Below are 26,703 nucleotides of genomic sequence, written 5' to 3'. Positions count from 1 at the left end.
AAAAGAGCGCGCAGGAATGCGTAGGAGGGGCTCGGTCGAGATCTTCGGGGGGGGAGCATGTCAAAAGTTCGCCACGGGGCCCTACCATTTCTAGTTACGCCACTGTACCCTGTGTATACAGTACATACAAGCCTCTTTTACAAATTAGTACATAGGTTTTTATGATACATATGTTTCATATATACACACATTTTATGTGTTTTTTTTTATTTTTTTGAGAATCTTCTAATTATTATCTATAATTAATAATAGGATATTAGTTTGTCTTTTTTATGTAGATCAGCATGTTCACTTCAATACTAGAAGACACAACATTTCTGAAGGGGTTAAAGAGAAGCTAGTCTCAAGCATGACAGGCATTCCTAACTCCTTGATGAAGCTGCTTAGCTGTGAAACGCCTTGGAGGTTTCTTGTCCTCACTGGCACCCTGTACTGCTGTCTGGGAGGTGACACTTTGCACTAGCTCCATGTGAGACTTCTGGGTGGAGGAGCTCCACTCTGTGTCTGCTCCATAGACTGCCTGCCCTTGTCCTGCATTATCTACTTCTCTTCCCTTTAGTGGGTTTTGCCTCAGTCCACCTACATGTGCAGTGTTTATTTATCCAGCCAGGTCTGGTGAGTCAGTGCTGTGTGCAGATAGTCATCCACATATGTAACTTGGTTTGTTACAATGATGCCCCTGAGCGGTTTTTGTATTGCAGTGTGTACAGGATTTAGTTTGCATATAAAACTTTACTTTTCTTTGGTTTGTGGTTTTTGATATTTAATGTTTACAGCTCCTAGGTTTGTTAGTACCGGTGCCTGGGGCGTGCTGGTTGTTGTTTACTCACACGTGTTTGTCTTAGATCCAGGGTACTACAGGATCAACGCACCGCTCGCCTCCTGACAGGACCACACATCACAAGCCAAAGCTTTTCACCACATTGCATGTCCTCAGCCAGCACTCAAGTCAACCCCCAGGTAAGCGACACTGGCTAAGACAAAGCAGTAGAACACTGATTGGATACTGGGAACATGTCAAACTGCACAATCTATCTCCACCACTTTTGTTTTGGGAAGGACAACGCTTTTAGAGATTATATTCTGCTATCAGCCTGTCATAGACAGTGGCGTAATTAGGAATGGCAGGACCTTTTGACATGACCCCCGCCAAAGACCCCGAAAGACCTCCCCCACTACCTCCGCATTTCTGCCCATATTATTATGCCCCATAGTGTCCCCTGCACATGGTATTATTCTGCATAGTGGCCCCTACACATGGTATTATGCCCCATAGTGCCCCATGCACATAGTATTATTCCCCATTGTGGACAACCATGAACAATTATTATACTCTGGGGTCTTTCCAGTCACCAGAGTAAAATAATCGAAGACCCAGGGGAGGATAGAAACATAAAAATCACTGTTACTTACCTCTCCCTGGCTCTGATGCAGTTCCCACTGATGTTGGCCATCTTCAATGACGTATGGGACGTCACTTGAGCCAGGGCTTGCGTCACGACGCTTAAGGATGCAAGCCCTGGCCCATGTGACGTCAGGGACATCACACAAGTAGGCCTGAGGCCTGTCTGGAGCCAGGGGAGGTAAATAACACTGTTTTTTATGTTCTCTCACCTCCTCTGGGCCCCTGATCATTATACTCGGAGGGGGGGGGGGTCTGAAAAGATCCCAAAGCATAATAATAGGGTTTGTTGGGCCTGTGGCCTAACTTAACGATCCCGCTATGGAGGGATCCTACCTTTTAAACACCTTTTTTTTTTTATCCCTGACATGTTGGAATAGCCTTAAGAAAGGCTATTCTTCTCCTACCTTTTGTTGTCTTCTCCGCGCCGCCATTCTCCTGCATTCCTGGTTTTTCTCCGTATGTGAATGAGCTCTCTCGCAGCACTGGGGGCGGGCCCCAGCGGTCAAGCAGCACTGGGGGTGGGCCCCAGCGGTCAAACAGCACTGGGGGCGGGCCCCAGCGGTCAAACAGCACTGGGGGCGGGCCCCAGCGGTCAAACAGCACTGGGGGCGGGCCCCAGCGGTCAAACAGCACTGGGGGCGGGCCCCAGCGGTCAAACAGCACTGGGGGCATCCCCAATGCTGCCAGAGAACTCTCCAGCACTGCCTCCATCTTCTTCTGCAACGAGGTCTTCACCGTGTCTTCTTCTGGTGGTGTCTTCTAACTTCTAGGCCTCAGGCCCAGGGCAAAGCCGACTGCGCATGCCCGCTGGCCACGAGAAAATGGCTGCTTACAATACTGTGCACATTCAGTGTTGGCCAAAAGTATTGGCACCCCTGCAATTCTGTCAGATAATACTCATTTTCTTCCAAAAAATGATTGCAAGCATAAACTCTTTGGTATTAATATCTTCATTTATTTTGCTTGCAATGAAAAAACACAAAAGAGAATGAAAAAAAAGTCAAATCATTGATCATTTTACACAAAACTCCAAAAATTGGCTGGACAAAAGTATTGGCCCCCTCAGCCTAATACTTGGTAGCGCAACCTTTAGACAAAATAACTGCGAATAATCGCTTCCGGTAACCATGAGTTTCTTACAATACTCTGCTGGAATTTTAGACCATTCTTCTTTGGCAAACTGCTCCGGGGCCCTGAGATTTGAAGGGGGCCTTCTCCAAACTGCCAACAAGAGATCTCTCCACAGGTGTTCTATAGGATTCAGGTTTGGACTCATTGCTGGCCACTTTAGAAGTCTCCAGTGCTTTCTCTCAAACCATTTTCTAGTGCTTTTTGAAGTGTGTTTTGGGTCATTGTCCTGCTGGAAGACCCATGACCTCTGAGGGAGACCCAGCTTTCTCACACTGGGCCCTACATTATGCTGCAAAATTTGTTGGTAGTCTTCAGACTTCATAATGCCATGCACACGGTCAAGCAGTCCAGTGCCAGAGGCAGCAAAGCAACCCCAAAACATCAGGGAACCCCCGCCATGTTTGACTGTAGGGACCGTGTTCTTTTCTTTGAAGGCCTCTTTTTTTTTTCCTGTAAACTCTGTGTTGATGCCTCAGGTAAGTTTTGGCAAACTCCAGCCTGGCTTTTTTATGTCTCTGGGTAAGAAGTGGGGTCTTCCTGAGTATCCTACCATACAGTCCCTTTTCATTCAGACGCCGACGGTGACGAAGTGTGATTTAGTTATTGCCACCACCTGTTAGGTGCCTCTGGTAAGTAACAGGTGCTGTTAATTACACAAATTAGAGACGCATCACATGATTTTTCAAACAGTGCCAGTAGCTTTGTCCACCCCCTTTTTTATGTTTGCTGTGGAATTATATCCAATTTGGCTTTTTGACAATTCTTTTTGTGGTTTTCCATTGAAGACAAATTAAATGAAGATAATAATACCAAAGAATTTGTGATTGCAATCATTTTCTGGAAGAAAATGAGTATTATCTGACAGAATTGCAGGGGTGCCAATACTTTTGGCCAACACTGTATAGAGATATATTTTCAATTAAGGCAATATATGGTTGAAAGTTCACAAATTTTGTATTTGTGACTTTTAGGATTTCGTAACAAGCTGCATTTTTCTCCAAGTCTCACATCCAGGATAGCAGAAACAATGTCACTTTGTCCATTATTAGGGGTTTCTTTCAGGTCTTTACTACTTGGGGGTCTCTGAAATCCCCCTTACAGTATAATGCAACAATATTGTGTGTTATTTTTTTTTGTCAATGAATACCTGAGGCCTGCAGACATTGCCAGCACCTTAAAGGGATTCTATCATTAAAACATTTTTTGGGGGTAAGACGTCGGAATAGCCTTTAGAAAGGCTATTCGTCTCTTACCTTTAGACGTGGTCTCCGCTGCGCCGTTCCTTAGAAATATTGTTTTTTACCGGTATGCAAATGAGTTCTCCCGCAGTGATGGGGGCGGGCCTCAGCGCTCAAACAGCGATGAGGGCGTCCCCACCGCTGCCAGAGAAGGGTCTCCAAGCGCCGCCTCCTTCTTCGTCTGCCGCGTCATCTTCAATGTCTTCCGGCGCAGGCTCGTAACTTCGAGCAGAGCAGACTGCGCAGGTGCACAGGTCATGGGAAAATGGCCGCTTGCACCGTATTGTTAGCGGCCATTTTCCCGTAGCCTGTGCAGTCTGCTCTGCTCTGCTAGGTTACGAGCCTGCGCTTGAAGAAGACATTGAAGATAAGGCGGCGGCGCTGGAGACAATTCTCTGGCAGCGGTGGGGACGTCCCCATCGCTGTTTGAGTGCTGGCGCCCGCCCCCATCGCTGCGAGAGAACTCATTTGCATACCGGTAAAAACCGGTATTTCTGAGGATCGGCGCGGTGGAGACCACGTCTAAAGGTAAGAGACGAATAGCCTTTCTGAAGGCTATTCCGACGTCTTATCGAAAAAAAAAAAAAGTTTTAATAATAGAATCCCTTTAACCTTGGCTCTAATACCATCTCTGTTAGGAATGTTTGCACCCCACACCAGCAGTTTGCCCCATGATACTTTTCTACTGGGTAGGACTGGACATGTTTGGTGCACTTTGATTGAATATTGTTAGCACTTAGGTTGGTGCAATATGTTTGATTATTGAGAATCTATTTGATCAGGATTTTGGAGAGTTGCTTACCCGCAGAAAAGCGACACTGCTGAAATTGAAGTTTTTCAGCAATGTGAGTCATGGACTAGGTGGCTCTGTAGAGCTGATTTAGACATCGTTTCAGTAAGATCTAAGAAGTTTAATCTCCATGTTGGACTAGTCTAAGCAGTAGATGCGGTTACATGTAAATGTACTGAAACTGGTTTTCACAATGTCCTATTGATGTATGCATGGCAGTGATCCAAAGTAATTAAAGGTAAACCCTACAGCACTCATTATTCCATTGCTATTTAAAGGGATTTTTAGCACCAGTTTGATTTTTATTTTTTTTTATAGGATGTGTGTTCTGTTGGGGTCTGACTCTCAATGGATCAGCTGGTGAAGCAACCTCTGGGTGCTGTTAGCTGCTAGTGGATGTGAGCATATGTAGCATTGCTGCAGTTCCTCAGAACCACCACTAGGCAGTGCATGGGGCTGCTGTGCTTCACCTATTACTTGAATAGGGGCAGTGTTGCATATGCACATGAGCGTTTTTGAAGACACAGCTTTTCCACTGCGGATTTTTTTGTGCAATGTGTGTATGGGATTAGCCAAAATCTCAGTCACTTTGCAGGCATTGTAAAATGCAGCGTTTGTTTGCCATTGTGTCTGCGGTGCAGTCAAAATGCTACATTTTTGCATTGTACAGATATTCACGGCCATTTTTAATAAGGCTTTAGGCTGAGGCTTCACATTGTAGAAAAGCAGCATTTTTTGTTGCAGATTTTGCTTCAGTTTCAGTCAGTCAGTCAAATGTCTATTGGTGTTATTAATGGGTTAATAAATGTACCTATATGCTTTTTTAGTTTGTTTTGAGCGATTTCTCGGTGTCTCTGGGGGCTCCTGGTGTCTCCTACTTTTGTTTACTTCCTTCTGCTTTCTGCTATGTAACTTCCTAATTTCTCTCACCTCTCTCTCCCCCCTTCTTCCTCACTTCCCCCTCGCATACACCCCCTCCCTGTCTCTCTAGCTATCCTTCCTATCCTATATATCCTTCCCTACCTACTCAGCCCAACCCCCGACCCATATTACATACTTACTCTTCTTCCTGTGAGATGGCCCCTCCTCCTCCTGTACTGTGTGCGCGCTCCTTCTTCAGTGATGAGTCACCTCTACTGTGCATGCGTAGACACACAGTAGAGGTGATTCACCAGCAAAAGTGAGCGCACACTGCTTGGAGAAGAACGCGCACCTTGCCAGTACAGGAGGAAGATCTGTTTCGCCGAAAGAAGACATGGACGGGTAAGTATGAATGGAGTAGATGGGGGGGAGTAGTAGTGACGATCTGTTTCCGGAAATGGGAATACGGATCGTCACCGGATAATCAGAAAATGTCCCTGAGGCGGTCACATATGGGTAAATATACGGGTTTTTTTATTAATAATGTTATTTAGAAAGTATGAGGAGGAGGGTGTTCAGATTAGTGTACAGATTTCAAAATATCCCGGACAACCCCTTTAAACAACTGCAGCAAAAACTGCAATGTGGGACCTTAGTATGTACTATTTGATCTGAAACTTATTGATAAGTGTGACCAAAACTCCTTAACTGTTGTTGCTTAGTCACTGCGAGTTTCATCCCCCGGCGTGTTCTAGAAGAAAGCAGCATAATAAACCATTCCACCCTCCACTACTCTGATGGATACTTTATTAAGTAAAGTGGTTCATGTTTGTATATGCTCTTGCTAGGCAATGCTCCAGTGTACTAGAGCATGCAGTATTCAGGGTTGACACCAGGTGTCACTGTTTTGCTTGATATATTAAACGGATCCTATCATTCAAACACTTTTTTCTGACTACCATGTTGGAATAGCCTTAAGAAAGGCTATTTGTGTCCTACCTTTCGTTTTCTTCTCTGCGCCGCCGTTCGCTATAAATCTTGTTTTTTGTCGGTATGCAAATGAGTTCGTTTGCAGCACTGGGGGCATTCCCAATGCTGTGAGAGAACTCTCTCCAGCGACGCCTCCATCTTCTTCAGCAACCGCCTCTTCACGTCTTCTTCTGGCTGGGGTCACACGCCTGCGCAGTTGGCTCTGCCATCGGACCTCAGGCAGAGCCGACTGCAGATGCCGGCAGCCTTTATTTTGTGGCGAGCATGCGCAGTACACTCCTGTAGTTCAACGGAATACAGAGCGTACTGCGCATGCTCGCAGGGAGAGACGGAGAATAGCCTTTCTTAAGGCTATTCCGACGTGGTAGTCAGAAAAAAAGAGTTTGAATGATAGGATCCCTTTAAATCAGGCTTTAGGATGCAATGGGAGTAGTTCAGCAGAGGAATTGCTGAGATATGAGGCATGTCAGGCTAGGGGTCTCCACATCTGGTGGGACCAAGGCCCAGTTTATTCCTGACAGATAAGAGCGGAATTCTGTGTGAGAGAGACGGAGACTTTCTTCAGACAGGCCACACATCGAAAGTTGCTCCTTTACTAAAATATTCACAGTTAATGAAAGTTACTAAGATATCAGAGCATGTTGTACTTTGAGTGGCCATTACAGAAGTGGGTGTAACACATCCTGTGGGCAAGCAGGGCAGCTGTTATGAAGATGTAGCCTTGTGTATGGGCTAAGATTTTGTACCCTTGTTAAAGGGATTCTATCATTAAATTATCATTATCTTTTTTTTTTTTTTTTTTTTTTTTAAGAAAGGCAATTCTTCTCCTATCTTTAGATGTCTTCTCTGCGCCGCCGTTCCGTAGAAATCCCGGTTTTCGTCTGTATGCAAATGAGTTCTCTCACAGCACTAGGGGTGGTCCCCAGCGCTCAAACAGCACTGGGGCCTCCCTAATGCTGCGAGAGAAATCTCCAGCGCCGCCTCCATCTTCTTTAGGAATGGCCTCTCTGCGTGTCTTTTTCCGGGAACCGAGTTCAAATTTCTAGGCCTTACTGTGTTGTAAGTGGCCATTTTTCTTGTGGCCTGTGGGCATGCGCAGTTGGCTCTGTCTGAGGCCCGAGGCCTAGAAGTTTGAACCCGGCTCCCGGAAGAAGATGCGCAGAGAGGCCGTTGCTGAAGAAGATGGAGCCGGTACTGGAGATTTCTCTTGCAGCATTGGGGATGCCCCCAGTGCTGTTTGAGCTCCTGGGGCCCGCCCCCAGTGCTATGAGAGAACTCATTTCCATACCGACGAAAACCGTGATTTCTACTGAACGGCGGCGCGGAGAAGACATCTAAAGGTAGGAGAAGAATAACCTTTCTTAAGGCTATTCCTACGTGTGATCGACAAAAAATGTGATTTTAATGATAGAATCCCTTTAACTATTGCTGTGCCCATTGAAAACTGACCTGGATCATTTTGGTGTTTTCTTCAGCTGTTGTCCTTTGTAGTCAATGTTTAGTGGGAACCTGGCGTTCCTGTCCTTGGGTAGCGTGGCACAAGAATTTTTTTGGTAAACTCTGTACAAGATAAATCTGAAGGTAATTGATGCTGATGACCTATCCCGATGACCCTGTCCTGATCTATTTCAGCCACTGGAAGACATATAGTAGTTATATGGCCGTAAGCAGCCCTGCTCCTGCCCTTCTCCCATTCACTTAAATAGAAGCTGGGCAGCACCCCTTTACCTGGTACATGGCTTCAAATGGCCAAAATGGATGATCAGAGCAAGAGGTCTGGATGACAAACCCTAACTGATTTGATGACTTATCCTGTGGATATATCCTCAGAATCCTGGAGATCCCGTTTAACATTGTTATTGATATATATGCCATGGGAGTCTGGCCATGATAGATCATGTGCAGTAAATAACTTGGGGGGGTTGTTGTTGTTTTTATTTTTAATCTGTATTTTTGATATATTACTTAAAGGGGTATTCTAGTTATTTTTAGTTTTCATGTTGTTGTGGGTCTGAAGGTTGGGAGCAGTTTTTGGCCTTTCCAGATACAAGGATCTTCTGTTCTCCTGATCGGTAGGAATCTTGGCAGTGGCTTCCCCACCAGTCAGCAAATTGCCCCATACTCCTTATAGGGGTTAACCTGAAATAAAGATTACCAAACTTTATGGGGTTTATCAGTTTACAGTCTTTTTATGTTTTTAATTCTGGATATATAACCCTGTATTATTAATTTAATGTATGTATATATATTCATAGAACGTGTAAAAAGATTTTCTGTGAGTCAAAGGTCTCAGCATGTGCCCATTTACTTGTGCCTTTTAATAAATTTACTCCATTACTCCATCATAAATAGATTAGGGCAGTATTTGCAGCAGTCTATTACTGCTACTCAATTACAAACTGTGGTTGGTGATTTTTGGTAACTTTAGTGTACTGTCCACTAGATGGCAGTAGTCACCTTCTTGTTTCTGCTCCCACATGCCGCACACAGAATATTCACAGCTGTATGCCACATGAATCAGGCTGAATGAAAACTAAAAAACAAATCCCGAGCGGCACAAAGCAGAATTCTTTTTGATCAGCAAACACATAAAAGGAAAAGGACCATAAGAAGGTGGATCAGAAACAAGATTGTACTGCCCTGATGGACTCGCAACTGGTGTGGTTGTGTTATTATAATCATTATTAGGCTATTAGGTGTCTGCAGCAGGGTCGTATCGTTCAGCGTGAAGCCCAGATGAGTTATTATGCAGCAATTTCTCAGGAGAAAAGTAACCATCCAGAGAGTAGAAAAAAGGAACCTGCGCCACCATTGATGTCCAAGGACGTGATCTTTATTCATATCCATACGCACAATGCATTTCAGGAAAATACACCTGTTTGCCAAGTACATTTAATGATATACAAGCAACTGTACAGACCACAACTAGGTTCAAACTAGCATTGGTCTCTCTGTCATTCGGATCCGCATGGGGATCTGAAATACTGAGAGCTCATCTGCAGAAAATACAATTACCCATGGACTCTATAGACTGTAACAGGGTCCGCAGGGTGTCTGTTGGGCTTCCGCCAGTTTTACCAGCGGAGAGAAAAGTCCTTGTGCAGGAGACTCTAACACAAATGTGAACCTAGCATTATACACATGTTTATGAGGGAGACCTCTCTTTGTGGGAGGGCTGCCCTGTGAAACTTTCTTTTAAAGCAAAATAAAACAAGAGAAAACTGAAAAACTACTTAAATAAGTACTTGGATTATTAGCTAGTCTGGATGTTAGATCATACACCAAGATAAATCGTGAATGTACATAATGGAATGCCATCATGGCTAAATTCTTGTAGCTGTTTTGGGTCCTCAATCGTCCATTGTGCATGTGCTGCAGAGTAACAACCACTACTGTGCACTAAGAGGCCCATCTCCATCACAACTGCTCAAGTGTGCATGCGCCACCAGAAGATTTTCACCCTACTCAGGGATGGCAGGGAAAGGTGTAAATTCATGGAAAGACATTTTAAATCCACAACACAATTTTATTTACATGTGGATTTTTATTGCAGCATGTGGATTGGGTTTGATAAAATCTTATCCACTTTGCTGCTATTGTGAAACACTTCTGATTTGCTAATTCTGGATGAAAATTTGCAGGATTTCTGCTACAGATGGACAACCGGTGAGGGTATCAAATGTGATAAGCCCTTTAACTGCTTCCTGCTCTGTGCTGTACATGTGCGGTGTAGAGTAGCTCTTTAAAGAGGATGCCTACTCAGAAACTGAGGGCACCATAGCTGCAGGGTCTCTGCTGTTTTACAGCAGGAGTGTCTGTAGCCTAAGACCTCTTGGATGCTGGGTGCTTAACCCCTCAGATGTTGTGGTCAAATAAGAACATGGTGTGTGAGGGGTTTATAACACTTTCACTAACTTAACTGCTCCCACGTGGCAAGATCATGGGAGCTGTTCAAGTTGCTAAGGCAGTCAGGTGCCTTCTGGATTAAAAACCAAAATTACAAAAAAAACATAAAAAATGCTGCTTCCTCAAAGGAGTCCTCTATCCATAGAATACAGGATAAATACCTGCTTAGTTGGATTCTAACTGCTGAGACCCCGAACCTGAGAGCAGACTGTATTCCGCCCCCACTCCCTCTTCCCATTAGGAATTCTCTGACGACAGGTGGACGTTTGGTGGATGAATGAACCTGCTCTCCAATTCACCTCACTATGATTGCCACCAATACTGTAGCTGAGTGCTGTACTCCTGCACGCCCTTCGAAGTAAAAATGTGAGCTATATACCAAGCAACACACCTATATTCAACCTGGTTGTGGTCACATACTCCCTTATTCTTGGGATTGGAAGGGATCCCACTGGTCCCCCACTGTTCAGGTATTTATCCTCTATTCAAAACACTTTTCATGGCGTAACTCCATTAAAGCCTAATTGGCATATAATGCTGCAAGACAATGGCTCAGAGATTTCCTGATAACACTGTAATGAGGCATCCCCAGCTGTGGTGCACTCTATTGTAGGATTCTGCATTCACTTTGAGCATTGTGAGGGTGCTTACCTTTACCCAAATTTGCAGATACACACCTGTACTTTCTGATTTGAAGCAATGACAAGTTTAAGCACAACTTGATATTACTGCACCATGTGGCAGCACCTATAGGGATTATCCAGCAGGAGCTAAAGTACATAGTCCCCCAAAATCATGCCAAATATTATACACAGGGTTTAATGTTAGAACAAAATGGAAAAATTGTTTTGTTTTTTTATAGATGGATCACAAAAGCATGGAAGACTGTGTCCGATACGTTTTTTGCTGATTGCATCGTCTATGTTAAGTGGTTGGTAGCACATCACCAAGTGTAATCTACCAACTATAATAGAACGGTATGCGCCTGAACAGTGACACTACAATAGTCGCATCCTGAGTATTACTCAATGAAAATTCTGCATGGTCAGTTGGTGACCCCAATTGTTTGGCCCATATGAGTGGGTCTTATATATGCTGGTATTTAATAAATGACAAAGACTAAACTTGATGAACTTGTCTTATTTCACCTTAAGTAATACATGGGATGGCCTGGCTTTGTCCATTCTTGAAGTTAGCAGAAAACCTACATTGAGTCAACATAGGAGTCTTCCTAACTTTTACCCCCAGCCCCACAAAATGGCATAAAAATAAGAACATAATTACCTTAGCATGGGCGATGCAGGATCGAGAATCACTGCGGATATCAATAATACACGCCAGCAGCAGATCTGCAGTATATTGGGTGTCTCCCTTGGTCCCTATAGTAGTATGGGATTCCAATGTAGTCACCCTCAGGCCATGGTGTTTGTTGCTAGGCAACCTCCCAAATTTCCTCATCACTGTTTAGTAATTGCAACACGCAGTAATTGAGACGTCAATTCATGTTGCAGTATTTCACCACCACCTTTGTAACAGGGATAAAGTCAGTGGTGAATCTTTAAACAAGTGTACAGCAAAAAACTGCTGGCAATACTTGTGGTTTGTGGCAAGATCTGGCACAGAAAATTTCGGTCCAGGGATAACACGGTGGCTCAGTGGTTAGCACTGCAGCCTTGCAGCACTGGAGTCCTGGGTTCAAATCCCGCCAGGAACAACATCTGCAAGGAGTTTGTATGTTCTCCCCGTGTTTGCATGGATTTCCTCCCATTCTACAAAGACATATTGATAGGGGAAAAAATGTACATTGTGATCCCTATATGGGGCTCCCAATCTACATTAAAAAAAAAAAAGGAAAATTTCTGTCCCATCTACTTGTAACTGAATTACTTATTAGGGATTTATAAATGACTGAGATTATGAACGGCAAATTTAGTTCCAGAAATAGAGAAAGAAATGTTTCTGGTATTATTCACCCCTGTTAAAAATGATTGGGATAGAGGTGCAGTACCAGACTCTTCCTAGGGAGCAGAGCGGTGCTGTTTCTGGAAATAGCTGAGAATAATGGCGATGTAACAATAACAATTTCCTTCCATCTTTAGGACATCCAATAAAAAGTCCAGGAATGTTAAAGTAGAAAATACACAGTACTATATTGCCAGACAACTTGCACAATTCATGTGCTGTATAAGCATATGAGTAAGTACTGTGTCACAGGCATCTTCGATTTCACCTCCTTTCTGCTGAAGGAGCCATATTATAGGGCAATTACAGAAAGGAGCACAAAGTGGAAGACACTGGTTTAACCTGTTTAGGCAAATTTTACTGTAAGGATTATAACCAGAGACACAATGATCTCATGAGCGTCTTAAGACATTAGTATTACAACTTACGTGTTGAAAGATCACATTAAATCTGTATTCTGTTCTATTGTATAACAGCAAATACTGGACTTTAGAAGTGACTTTCTTCTTTGCATGAGTACACCTTGCTGTAGAAGACACAGACTATAAAATGATGTGAAAATAATAGTAAGGCTTAGTTCATATATGCACTGGAATCTCCATTGGAGACTCTTGTCTCTGCCAATTTCTGGCGGTTTCTGCGTGGAGGTTTCAGTGGACTCCATTATAGTCTATGGGGTCCACCAGTGTCCGCAGGTAACCGTTGTTTAGCAGTCTGGCTCTGCTAGGGAATCCGAAAGATGGAGAGCTGTCGCAGATATGAACCTAGCCTAATGTGTACTGTGATGCAACATGGTGATGGTAGACATATCCAAGCCCATTTGTATTAGACCTTACCTGACGAGATTTACAAACACAATAAAAATGAACTGTCTTTGTTACCCATAGCAGCCAGTCATAGCCCAAAATGTATTATTGGTGCACACTAGAGATAGCCACCCTCAGAAAGTAATGCTTGGAAGCACCTGGAACGGAAAGCTGTTGAGTTGCACTTATCCAGATGTACACAGCCATGATGGATCCCCACTGCAATGGATGTTTTTCCTGCTGCAGTGGGACTCCGAATTATTCCTATTTTAGATATTTTTGGCATTTTCACATGGCATGCTTTCAGCTCCCACCTCACCAGATGAGATGTAGGTCAGAGAACCCTGTTCTGCGGAGGTGCGTTTTCCATCTGTCAAAGATGGTAAAACCTCCCTGACACCCAGACCCCTTGACAGATCTACCAAACAGGGTTCTGTAGTGATCTAAATGTAGGCATCTCAAACCACCTTATGGGCAGTGTTGACCAGTGTGCAGTATTTATCACTGTTACGGCATCTGTAACACTATGGTGGCAGTTTAATAAGGTTGGGAAAGGTGATAGACTCTCTTTAAACTGTAACACACAAAAATTTTGCAACACAAGGCACACAAAAAGGCGACTGCTTCAAAAATAAACTAAGTATGACTATGTCCAAGAAGGGACAGAAGCAACACAATAAATAAAATGAAATTTTTATTAAGTGATAATAAATATGAAAACATAAATTACACAAACAACAGGGGGTAAATGCTTCACAAAAAGGTGTGTGGTGTGTGTGGTAATAAATAGTATATAGGTCTAGGGTGAAAAAAGTATGTATATCACAGTCAAATAATAAGGGTTCACATGTTGTTGCAAGTGTGGCAGTTCCAAAGCAGATAAAAATATCCCATAGGTAAGAATGCACAACAGAGAGACATATGTGAAAATTGTATACATAGAAGGTAAAGAACCAACCCTAAAACCATATTTATAATGTAAAGCACCTACCACCCGTACCGCGCCCCAACGCGCATTTCGCCTAACGGCTTCATCAGACGTCTGGGGCATTATCATACAGGCCCAAAGCCTTATGATAGCAGTAGCAGCCTGTCGCCATACAGGCCCAAAGCCTGTGCTAGCAGTAACAGGCTATTACTACTACCATAGGCTTTGGGCCTATATGGTAATATCCCAGACCACGTGACGTCTGGGATATTACCAAATAGGCCTGAAGCTAGCTAGGATTAACATGAGCACAAACAGAATGTCATGCATTTTCCCCCCTCAGCTTATACTAGAGTCAATAAGTTTTCCCCATTTTTTGTGGTAAAATTAGGGGGGTCGGCTTATATTCGGGTCGACTTATACTCGAGTATGTACGGTATTTGGATAAAGGGGTTTGCAGCAATTCAACATTTCTCTCTGGGTGCACGATTTATTTTTTTTCTTTACAAGTTGCCATTAGTCTACCGTTAAAAATGTATGGAAGATATGCAAACCTTCTAATGGACCACTTGTAGGTCACATTGCATGGCCACATCTACATTGAAACCATGGACCCAGTCTAGAGGGGCACCTGCCCATTCTTTTCTTTATTCCATACATTCATTACCAAATACCTTACTCCATTCATTCCAAATATGATGAGTGTAAGCAGTGACTTACATTTAGTCTCTTGACATTTGGTCCTTTAACATGACTATTACAAAGGCGGCTGCCACCTAAAGTGGTGCTTTCATGCGTAAAAGCAAATAAATAGCATGTTTGCTTTCATGATTTTTTTTTTTATGCAATTCATCATCTGTTTCTGCTGAAAAGAGGAAAGAATAACAAGCACTAGGTACTTCTAGGCAATGCTTTGTACATCATAGGGAGATACATAGCCGCAGAATCACACTCCATTAAATGTCAATAGGCAGGGAAGGAATTCCAAGCAGCATTGTGTCCAGGGAAAACCCAAGGCTTGTCATAGCCTATTGTTATGTCAGTCCAGGTAGCTGCAACGGGGCTAAGGAGTAGCAGTAGGGAATCTCGCCCTGCACTACTCCCACTAGCTATCCCGGTCCCTGCCTCACGGGTGTGGGTCGGCTGTACTCAGGCTGAGCCTGACCCCGACAGCTCCTCTCTCACTGATTCCGTAGGCCTAGCGGGAAGTGGGAGAAGGAATGCCCTATAAGACCTCTAGGGACTGGAGACTAAAGGGGGTCACCCCTAACGAACAAGTGAAGCTGCTACTGACAGGGACTGACAAGGGTGTGCGCTGACTAACAACACAAGCAGCACACAGGAAAAATGTGGGAAAGGATTCCCCCAAACCAATATGGGAAGGAACCTTACACTAGGAAACAAACACAGGGAAACTGAGTAGAAATCAAAGGATAAGGCAATTCACTCACACAGTCAATTATACACAGAGGGAGGATTGGTGAACACAGAAGGGAAAACACACAAACCAACTTGTTCACCCAAACCTCCCAAAAACCAACCACGGAACTTCCTCTATCCAAGATAACCACCTACTCCTCCTGCTAAGCCCTAGCTCTGTAAAAGCGACACTCAGCACAGAACCATGGGAGGCATGGGTTTAAATACAGAGTAGAGACCACTCCTCCCAGGTGCAAATGGGAGGACAGACTAATCAACCAGGAGATAAAGCTGCCTACCATCAGTGCGCACGTGCAAGTCAGAAGGTGTGCACCAATACTCACGACAGGACAACCCCGGAGCGCCAGGATGCCACCCCAGACACTGCGCAGCCAAAAACTCCCCAGGTAAGAAAAATAGAAAGTAAAGAACCTAAATACTCCTAACAGGATCCTCCCCTCAAGGAGAAGACTCCGGATTCTCTAGGAGCATCCTTCTTCGGGAACTCCTTGTGGAATTTCTCCACGAGTCTGGGGGCTGACATATCCGACTCCAGGACCCAAGAATTATCCTCAGGACCGTATCCCTTCCATGCCACCAGATACCGTAGCTTCCCCCGAACATATTTGCTATCCAGAACTCGGGATATCTCATACTCCCCGGACTCAGAAACTGGTGGAACCTTAACTGGAGACGTTCCCTTCTTGGCCTTCTTTAACAAGGAGACATGGAAGACCCGGTTTATCTTCCACCTTTTAGGTAGTTGCAGCTGCGCCGCCACTTCATTTACCATCTTGATGATCTTAAAAGGACCCACAAACCTGGGACCCAGCTTCTTGCTAGGAACCTTCAACCTGATATTCTTGGTGGACAACCAAACCATCTCACCAGGGAAGAACTGCAACTCTCCTCTCTTCCGATCCGCCTGGACCTTAGCCTGGTGCGACGCCCGCACCAGATTCTCTCGGATACGGGACCATACCCCTTGCAGCTTTTTAGAAAATAGCTCCTCCTCCGGAACTGGGGAAGAAATGGAAGAAAATACTCCGAAAACAGGATGTCTACCACCGGAGCAAAAAAAAAGGTGTGGTACCTGTGGCATTGGAATCATGGTTGTTTAGGGAAAATTCTGCCAGGGGGAGAAAGGCAGCCCAATTATCCTGGTTCTCTCGAACAAAACACCTCAAAAACTGTTCCACATCCTGATTCTTCCTCTCTGTTTGTCCGTTAGACTCTGGGTGAAACCCGGAGCAAAACGACAGTGTAACTCCCAACCTGCTGCAAAAAGCCCGCCAGAATTTAGCCACAAATTGCGGTCCCCTGTCCGAAACGATCTCCTCAGGAAGACCATGCAACCTTACAATTTAATAAACGCCTCTGATAGTGTCTTGGCACATGGCAGCCTGGAAAACGGGATCAAATGGCACATTTTCGTGAAGCGGTCAACGACTACCCAAATGACCGTGAAACCCTTAGACACCGGAAGGCCCGTGATGAAATCCATAGACAGATGAGTCCAAGGTGCCTTAGGAGGTTCCAATGGATGTAGAAGACCGTGGGGACGGGTATGCGACGCCTTGGCTCTTGCACAGACCGAACAATTTTGAACAAACTGCAAGACCTCCTTACTCCACCCTGGCCACCAAAAATTCCTAGACACCAATCTTATGGTCTCTGAAACCCCCGGGTGACCAGCAAGAACCGACTCGTGACACTCCCTCAGGAGACTTTGTCGGAGAGTATTTGGGACAAAAAGCTTGTTTCTAGGTATCTTGGAAGGTGCAGCGTGTTGCGCTTCGATCAAGGCCTTCTCCAATTTCGCGCCCAATACTGCTACCACCACTCCATCCCCAAGAATAGTGGCAGGCGCCTCTCGTTCCTCCTCAGTCGACATATACCGGGATAAAGCATCAGCCTTAACATTCTTTGAACCCGGCACATAAGTCACGGTAAAATGGAACCGCGCAAAAAATAGAGCCCATCTGGCCTGCCGTGCATTTAATCTCTTCGCCGACCCAAGATAAACCAAATTCTTGTGGTCAGTAAATACCTGGACTGGCCTTCTGGCCCCCTCCAGGAAATGACGCCAATGTTCGAACGCTAGTTTTATTGCTAGTAGTTCCCTATCTCCGATGTCATAATTCCGTTCAGAGGCAGAGAATTTCTTAGAAAAGAAGGCACAGGGATGCGTACCCTCCTCGAACTCCTGAGAAAGTACTGCTCCCACCCCCACCGAGGAGGCATCCACCTCCACTCGGAAGGCCAACCTCTCATCCGGCTGTCTCAAAATGGGAGCGGACGAGAATCGCTTCTTCAGTTCTTCAAACGCAGCTAGCGCCTCTGGCGACCACTTAGCACAGTCAGCCCCCTTCTTAGTCAAGTCCGAGATAGGTTTCACAACCTCAGAAAATCCCTTGATAAACTGGCGATAATAGTTGGAGAACCCCAAGAACCGTTGGACCGCCTTTAGGTTCTCGGGTCGCGGCCACTCCAAGACTGCCCTGACCTTCTCAGGGTCCATCTCAAACCCCTTGTCCGATAGGATATAGCCAAGGAAACATAATTTATTGACCGCGAACACACATTTCTCCAGCTTAGCACTTAATTGGTTAACCCTCAGGAGATCTAAAACCTCTCTCACTCTCTCCCAATGAGTCTCCAAATCCGGGGTGTAAATGAGTATATCGTCCAGATAGACCACAACCCCCCTCCCTATGACGGCACTTAGTACATCATTAATAAAATTCTGAAAAAACGCAGGCGCATTGGTTAGACCGAAAGGCATCACAAGATTCTCAAAGTGTCCTAGGGGTGTGTTAAACGCTGTTTTCCACTCATCCCCCTTCTTGATTCTCAGCAAGTTATACGCCCCACGTAAATCTATTTTACTAAACCAGCGGGCTCCCGTAATCTGGCTGAATAGATCCGAGATCAACGGAATGGGATAGGGATTCCGCACCGTGATTTTGTTAATCTCCCTAAAATCCAAACAAGGGCGCAACCCTCCATCTTTCTTCTTTACAAAGAAAAACCCCACTGCTACTGGGGACTTAGATGGGCGAATATGCCCCACCTCTAGACTCCCCTCAATATACTCCTTGAGCGCCTCCCTCTCCGGAATAGTGAGATTGTACAACCTTGTCTTGGGTAACACTGCATTTGGTATAAATTTAATTGCGCAATCATAGGTGCGATGTGGTGGTAATGTCTTGGCTGCCCTTTCCTCAAAGACCTCCCTGAACTCACATATTTCTTGAGGCAAATTGTCTATAGACAAAGACATAACGGATATGGGCAGACATCGACCATTACACCCCTGCCCCCAAGAAACTACTGACTCGGTCTCCCAGTTGATAATAGGGTTATGCTGCTTCAGCCAGGGCCACCCCAAAACTACTTGTGCTGGTAACTTTGACAACAAGAACAAGTCAATCTCTTCCCTGTGGCCACCCACAATAAACTCCAAACCCTCCACCTGTTTGGAGATGACAGCTTGCTGTAGAGGGGTCTTATCAATAGCCCACACCGGTATCTGAGACTCCAAGACCAAAGGACTCACCCTTAATTGCTCACAAAACTCTGAGTCAATAAGGTTGACTGCCGAACCACAATCAACCAAAATCCGGCACTTCTGCCCATTTACCCATCCTTCAAGGGTCAACCCGGCAGTCTGAGTACAGGAAATATGCACACCTCCCTCCTTAGTAGGTTTTCTCCCTTTACCCTCAATAGACCTGGGGTTATTACTCTCCTTGGCGAACCATTCTCTGGAGGGGCATACCCTTGCTACATGTCCCATCCCTCCACACACAAAACAGCGTACTGTGCGGGACCCTTCACTCTTGGGTCTTGCACTTCGCACAGTGGCCCCAATCTGCATGGGTTGGTCCCCCGGGTCCTCTCTAAAAACAGAGAATTGAGGAGGGCTAAGCCCCCCAGGACTCTTGTCTCCACGCTCCCGGAGGCGCCGTCCAACTCTAATTGCCAGCTGCATGGCCTCATCTAGATCTCCCGGAACAGGGTGAGAAACTAGATGGTCTTTAACCTGGTCCGAGAGCCCTGTCTCAAACTGACTAAGTAGAGCGGGGTCATTCCAGTGTACTTCTGCTGCCCACCTACGAAACTCTGTGCAATATTTCTCTATAGCGTGATCCCCTTGCACCACACGTCGTAGGTTATACTCAGCCGTGCGTACCCTGTCTGGGTCGTCATACAGTAACCCCATTGTGGAGAAAAACGCCTCTACAGTTAGTAAGCAAGCTGAGTCGGCTGGTAACGAATGTGCCCAGATGAGGGGATCATCTCTCAATAAAGTAATAATAATCCCAACTCTTTGTACCTCAGAACCGGAGGAAAACGGCCGTAGCCGGAAATACAAAAGACAGTCCTTTTGAAATCGGAAAAAATCTGACCTCTTACCTCGGAAGGGTTCAGGTAAGCTGACTTTTGGCTCCAGAGGCCGACCCACAGGGGCGCTACTCACCTGCCTCTGTATGCCCTCCACCTGAGAGGCTGTGTGTTGAGCCAACTGCTGTACTTGAGATACGCCAGAAGCTTGGATGGCATCCATTCGTAGCTTGATCCCCTCCATCTCAGTGGAAATCTGCTGCACCGCCTGGTACAACTGTTTCAGGTCCGTCATAATGCAAACAAACCTTTTTTTTTTTTTTTTTACCGGCTGAGTGTACTGTTATGTCAGTCCAGGTAGCTGCAACGGGGCTAAGGAGTAGCAGTAGGGAATCTCGCCCTGCACTACTCCCACTAGCTATCCCGGTCCCTGCCTCACGGGTGTGGGTCGGCTGTACTCAGGCTAAGCCTGACCCCGACAGCTCCTCTCTCACTGATTCCGTAGGCCTAGAGGGAAGTGGGAGAAGGAATGCCCTATAAGACCTCTAGGGACTGGAGACTAAAGGGGGTCACCCCTAACGAACAAGTGAAGCTGCTACTGACAGGGACTGACAAGGGTGTGCGCTGACTAACAACACAAGCAGCACACAGGAAAAATGTGGGAAAGGATTCCCCCCAAACCAATATGGGAAGGAACCTTACACTAGGAAACAAACACAGGGAAACTGAGTAGAAATCAAAGGATAAGGCAATTCACTCACACAGTCAGTTATACACAGAGGGAGGATTGGTGAACACAGAAGGGAAAACACACAAACCAACTCGTTCACCCAAACCTCCCAAAAACCAACCACGGAACTTCCTCTATCCAAGATAACCACCTACTCCTCCTGCTAAGGCCTAGCTCTGTAAAAGCGACACTCAGCACAGAACCATGGGAGGCATGGGTTTAAATACAGAGTAGAGACCACTCCTCCCAGGTGCAAATGGGAGGACAGACTAATCAACTAGGAAATAAAGCTGCCTACCAACAGTGCGCGCGTGCAAGTCAGAAGGTGTGCACCAATACCCACGACAGGACAACCCCGCAGCGCCAGGATGCCACCCCAGACACTGCGCAGCCAAAAACTCCCTAGGTAAGAAAAATAGAAAGTAAAGAACCTAAATACTCCTAACACCTATACAGCCACGCACCTTGGCCTTTTTGTTAAAAATAATACCTGATTTGGATATTTTTTTCACTAAATTAAGTGTGCATCACTTTCTCAGGGCTCTTCCATACAGTTATGTGGACACATTCACTTTTTTGCTTGGGAAATCATGCTTGGAGATTTCCCTTATCCAACCAGACAGAATTACAAGGCTTTGTTCTGGGAACAGAAAATACAAAGTCAATTGAGCAAAGTACAGAAATATATTATACTTCCTAATCCTCATTACAGCTGCTGATCCCATGTCTGGTTAGTAAAATTCTGTTCTGTGCATGCTCCTGCTTAGTGGATTTCAACCCAGACTGCCGGACTCATTAACACACTTTACAAACTGCGAAATGTAGTTTATGTCTATTGCCTGGGTTACCATTGTACTGAAATCTAAATCTACGGCAGTCTCTTGACCTGCTTTCTTTGGATCATGACACCCATAGCACCTGCCTACCTGGGCATCCATTCAAAGGCTTACTGATAGAGAATTTATATTGTGAGCCCTGTAAGGGACAGTGACTGACAATGTGCATGTAAAGCGCTGCCAAATATGTTGGCACTATACAAGTATGTGAAATAAATAATAACTAGGCAGTGTAATACGGTATTATTATGGGGCTTTATGATTGTATTTTGTAGTATTAAGGCCCATTGCACATGTCCGTATGCAGGCCGCTGGCCGTAATCGATTGACATGGATGTCCCCCTGTGACGACCCTGTTTCGGAGGCCCCATCCTTTCATTGAAAGGGGGTGGTGAAGCACAGCCACAAAACTGAACAGGAATAGGACCTGTCCTGAGTTTTCTGGGCCGGACTGCTGGCCCGCACACTGATCTGTGTAATATACAGTCATGGGCGTGTGCCGACAGAAATGAATGGGTTGGTGTACTATCCTGGAAAAACTTGAATAGCACACTGACCTAGCCCATGGTCATATGCAAGAGTCCTTAGTTGCAGAGATTCTGAAGAATTTAAAGAGGACCTTTCATGTCCTCAGGGCACATGCAGTTTTATATACCGCTAGTAAGCCGACAGTGTGCTGTTTGCTTTCGGTGAATTTACCGAGAGCTCTTCACTGTCAGAAGGGCCTTCCTGACAGTGTAACTGGGAACACCCCTCCTGATAGTCTGTCATACTGAGCTTAAACTTGGAATCCAGTCTTCTTGGGACAGACTGTGTCGTGTCTCCAAGTGGTCCACAGACCACCTGCTCCTGCGGGTCACCAGCAGCACTCTCCTGCAGTGTGCACTCCTTCTGAAATTGGGCCCCTTTCTCTGGTATGGGTGTGGTCAAGATCCTTTTCAACCCTGTTTTTGGTCGCTCTACAGCGCCCTCTAGGTTCAGACCCTCACAGTGTCATGATGTAAAATGAGCAGATTGTATTGAGCTGTATTATATATCTATTATATTTGTAATAGGGGGTATATGCTCAAAAAATAAAGAGGAGCTATTATTGTAGCATACGCTCATTTCACCAGGTGGGTAGTTAATGGTGCATACTTTAAGGGATTGGTTTGCTTGATTTCCTACTATAGTGTAAACCAGATTAAAGGGGTTGTCTGGGATAAAGACATTTTTACATTAAACTAAACCCCCCACCCATCTACTTGATAAGTCACTTTTATTATCAAAAGTGAATATTTACTGTGATCGCTGGGGCACATGACCACCTCTGGCACATATTTATAGTATCCTGTGACTCTCCGTCTCGCCGCTTCCGGAGATGGGGGTCACATACTATATCCCTCCTCTCTCCCCAGCCCTCCCCTCCTGGCCCTTCACTTCCGATCCTTTCCCCTCACTACACTCCAGCCGGCATACTTACCTTTCCTTCCTGCCGTCTCCTGACAGGTTGTTTCATTAGTGATGCACGCAGTGAACTATTGCGCATGCGTGAGCCACCTGGCGCCGTCACAAAGATGGCTGCTGGTGGTGAAGTAGGCCGGCTAGCTAGGGAAATGGGGAGGGGGACAGTGAGTGTGAGAGAAAGGTGTCGTGTTGGAGATCTAATATTCTAATGATGGTTGCTGAGGGTGTAGTGGATGGGCTAGCTAAGGGAACGGGGAGGGGGGAGTGTGTGAGAAAGGGAGGGGGTCAGTTAGTGAGAGAGGGAGGAGAAGTGAGGCATCCTGGAACTTGTAGGAAACACAGAAGAGGAAGTTATGGATGTAAACAAATGCAGAGGATGCAATGTGCTCACTGAGAACCCCAGAAATCACTGAGAACACTGCTAAGGGTATTTGGTGGCATTTATTAACCCATTAATAGCACTAACAGGTGATTTTTGTAAAATGATTTTTTTTTGCCCCGAAAACCCCTTTAAATACTATATTGATGGAACCCTTACAAACTCCTCCTTAACAACTCCTAGATTTTGTACACAGATATGCTGTATGATCCATCTTGCAGCATGCACTTATACATAAGGTTATACAGTATTTACACATTTTATATTTTTTGTCATAATGAATAATGACATAATAATTTTCGGACTATAAGACGCACTGGACTATAAGACGCACCCAGGTTTTAGAGGAGGAAAATAGGGAAAAAAAATTTTGAAGCAAAAACTGGTAAAATATTTAATATATGGGAGTTGTAGTTTTGCAACAGCTGCAAGGCCACAAATTTGGGGGGAAAAAAGTGCGTCTTATAGTCCGAAAAATACGATATATATATATATATATATATATATATATATATATATATATATATATATATATATCATTGTAGTTAAACGACTGGTGAATTATATATATCATTGTAGTTAAACGACAATATTACAGCTTAAATGTGATAGTATTTGATGTTGTATCTTTAGCTTTATGTGCCTACAGGCTTTAATTTACTTTTGCGTGCATAGATCTAATTCTGACTATTTTTAGAAGGAAGTAAGACAGACTGTCAGGGTAACTGATATGCTGTATTATCGAGAGATAAATCAGCTATGTATCCTGAGCCATATTGTAGTGGAACCATATACTTCAGCCAAGCAAAGGAAGTGGTCTCTTGTGACTCACCACTGCTTTTCATGACTCACATACTTTATGCCAAATATCACATAAATCTGTATATTTGGGCATCTATATTTTTGCATAAGTACTTGTTAACTTGTGCTTGGAATGTGAAACTATGCTGTGGTTTAAGTTCTGTTTGACACAGCAATCATATTGAGAATAGCTGAAAACCCGTAGACCGCAGCTAAGAACAAAAAGCTGTTCAGTGTTTCCACCTAGAAACATTAATTTAGCCATTAGCCTAAACTGTCATCGTGCATTTCCTAACAGCGATGGTGTAAGTGTTAAAATATATTTAGAGTTTTGCAGGGTGATATAATTTTATTTCACTTTTGGCAGTGGCAATTTCTGCCGCCAGTCTCCCTCTGTCCTCTTGCACACGGCACACTTACACTATCTAACTAATGCTCTAGCCCTGCACTATCGTCCACTGAAAAGTGCAGAGAGTAGAAATACTGGTAGCACATGCATTTTAGAATAGTAAGGTAACCTCTGGTGTCTCAAGATCATGCAGATCAGCATATCTGTCTTTGGCAGTTCGTTTAGTTGCTAAGGAACCGCATTAAAGGGGTATCCAGCTTCCAAAAATTATCTGCAAATACATCCACAGTAGTGCTAAATACTCTCTATTCTCTTGTGCACCCTTTGCTTGGCTTTATTTTGTTTGCTGCTCCTTATTATACCTGTTATTTACATGCAGTAAATCTGTAGACAGACTACATTTCTAATGCTTCATCTCCCTGTTCTCACTCTCTGTGTACTCCTCCCTTCTCCACTCTTCCCTGCTATTGAAATCACAGGTAATAAACCACTCCCACATATGAGGTCACATGATGCTGCTGTGATGTTTCCTTTTCAAGCTCACTTCCCCATCCCCCTCTTTGTGAGCAGCAAACACTGAGAGTGAGAGAAGTTAGAAGAGTCATGGAGAATGTAGTTTGTCTACAGATTTACTGCATGTAAATGACAGTGATACAAGGAGCAGCAAATAAAATAAAGCCAAGCAAAGGCTGCACAAGGGTATTAGTATTTTGCACTGCTGTGGATTTATTTAATTTTCGGAAATTGGGTAACTCATCTAGCTAATTTGGGGCATAAACAAATTATTCATTAATTAGCCATTGAAGCTATTCATTAATTGCATCCTAGCCTTATGGTAACAGCCTTACCAGACTGAGGCTGGCCATACACAGGGTACCGGAGCTTAGGTGACAGTATTCACAATTTATGGTCTGCCTTACATCTAATATGCATGAGGGGCCTAGCGGTGTAACACTAAGTTTTCCCTGCAGAGGTCACTACATGATGTAATACATGGCCAGACAATGTTTTGTCGATTTGTATTTGTAGAAGCTCCTGTTAAGATAATGCATTATTGACATATAGGGGAAGTGTCATATGTACAATATTGCAAAGTAAAGCTGGCCATGCACTGTGCGAGATATCAAGTGCTTTTGCAAGCCTTTCGTGAAAATCTCAATTGCTTCTTTGTACAAGACTGTAAATATCTATATGATTCCATCATTATATTTTGTTTATACCATTTTGTAATATCTGAAGTTTGCATTACTAATAGACCCCGGTATAGATGACTGCACATAAACAGGAAATGCATGCAAGCACTATAACCACAAGTTCCTTAAAACTGTTCTTACAGGAAGTGACACCATGCAGACTCAGATGAAGTGCTCCGAAAAGACTGAGAAAGCACATACTGTCATGTACACACAGAACTATATAATACAGAACATGCAGTACATTCATTGCAAACAAAATAACACATCAATAAGGAGTCGTTGGAATGGGGTGAAACCATATGTGTGAATGTAATGCTATATGTAAGTGCTTACAGTATTAGAGTGAATGGATATCTTTATTGGGGAAAACTGTACAACTAAAAGGAGGTTCTAGTATTCTGTTGCTCCACCTTTAGCCTGAATAGATGAGATATGGTTGGACATGGAAGCATACACGTTCAATATTGAATCCTGTAACACATTTGCCCACAGATGTAGCAGCTGGACTTGTAGATCCTGCACACTCACAGGTGGCTGAAGCAGGTGAGCCCATAAATACTCGATTGGCAATACATTTGGCAACAAGATAAGCCAAGGAAGTTTTGCAAACTGGCAGAGACCTTCCTGGGAAAACCTTGTTGTGTGGGTGAGCATTATCCTGCTGAAAAATTGCCAGTTAGAAAGCCTACCATGAGAGACAACAAATACCAGATGTCCTGCACATATTGATGAGCTGTTGGTGTCCCTCATGCCACTACTAGGGGTATATGATTGGCGTATGCGATGGCTACCCAGATCTTCACAACAGCATTTAGAGCAGTATGTTTTTCTATAGCAAAGCAGGATTGAAATGGCCACCATGAGGCCTCCATACTTGGACGTGACCATTACAGGATCCCAAACAGAGCCTGGATTTGGTGCTAAAAATGGTCCAGTTTCTGTCCATAGCAATCCAGGTTTCTCCTTCACAACACCACTGCAAACAAAAGTGATGATGGGTGGCTGTCATTGGAAGGACATGCAATGGTGCAGTGACTCCAGATTTCCTGCTGCTTAGCATCTGGAAATGGCCCAGACAGAGACAGGGGGTGTAATGAGAGTGCTATCTGTGTATGGATGTTGGAGAAAGAAACTGTGGGAGATGCTCGTGCTTGGAGGATTAAGCAATCCTATCTACTGGTGG

At 44.5% G+C, this 26,703-nt stretch overlaps 1 protein-coding gene across 1 annotated transcript in view; it reads left to right on the top strand.

Annotated features, from left to right (window-relative positions):
• The first annotated feature begins 474 nt into the window (after nucleotides 1-474).
• The window catches only part of COA1 (cytochrome c oxidase assembly factor 1), a 66,453-nt gene continuing 40,224 nt past the window's right edge, over nucleotides 475-26,703 (top strand). Inside the window, exons 1-2 of the mRNA XM_075271231.1 lie at nucleotides 475-615; nucleotides 846-960. The gene's annotated coding sequence lies outside the window, so the exon portion shown is untranslated. The remainder of the gene's footprint in view (nucleotides 616-845; nucleotides 961-26,703) is intronic.

The sequence above is a fragment of the Leptodactylus fuscus genome, chromosome 4 (assembly GCF_031893055.1).
Source record: "Leptodactylus fuscus isolate aLepFus1 chromosome 4, aLepFus1.hap2, whole genome shotgun sequence".
Taxonomy (NCBI): Eukaryota; Metazoa; Chordata; class Amphibia; order Anura; family Leptodactylidae; genus Leptodactylus; species Leptodactylus fuscus.
This window is presented reverse-complemented; position numbering and strand designations above follow the sequence as displayed.